This window comes from Triticum dicoccoides, chromosome 7B (genome assembly GCF_002162155.2).
Source record: "Triticum dicoccoides isolate Atlit2015 ecotype Zavitan chromosome 7B, WEW_v2.0, whole genome shotgun sequence".
In the NCBI taxonomy this organism is placed as follows: Eukaryota; Viridiplantae; Streptophyta; class Magnoliopsida; order Poales; family Poaceae; genus Triticum; species Triticum dicoccoides.
Genome location: NC_041393.1, coordinates 205,952,214 through 205,952,909, shown reverse-complemented (window position 1 = coordinate 205,952,909; position 696 = coordinate 205,952,214).

Sequence of the window (696 nt, the reverse complement as noted above, 5' to 3'; positions counted from 1 at the left end):
CTATGATCTCAAAGGTATCCTCCTTAAGACCAACTAATATGCCTCCAGCTGTATTCACTGCAGGCAGCCATTTCCAAAGAAAATCATTCCTGGAGCCTAAAGCTTCCAGTTGAGACAAGGTAAAATCATTTTTCTTTGTTTCAGAAATACATACAAAATCAGGGCAGTGTGCTTTCATAAGCTCTTGCACTCTCAAGCTCTTATGAGGCCCATTTAGGCCCCTAGCATTCCAAAATAACCCTATCATTTATCAGGGAAATAAATTTTCCTCCTAGATCTACTCCCTTTTTTACTGCTCACCTCAAGCCAAGGATGATCAGTCTCCTGTATCTCACTAATGTGAGTACTAGAAGAAGGGAAATCAAAATTTAAATCAGGTTTCTCACCATGAACAAAATCCTCCCAACTAACATCAATGTTAGGTGGTAGAAACATGTCAGGGTTGTCCTGATGGAATTTATCTAATCTAGCATCTTCCAGCTGCTTGATGATCTTAATATTACCAGTGATTTGAGTTGGATCCTTACCAAGGATCACCCCAGCTTTATCAGCTATGTTAGCCAGTACATTATCATCTAAGCAACTAAAAGAATTCTTAAAACCAGGATTTTTCTTACCTTTTGGTACTTCCAGATTTTGGATTTGTTTCAGCTCCTGAGCTTTCTTTAGGCTGGGTACCCCACTTCTCTGGATCCT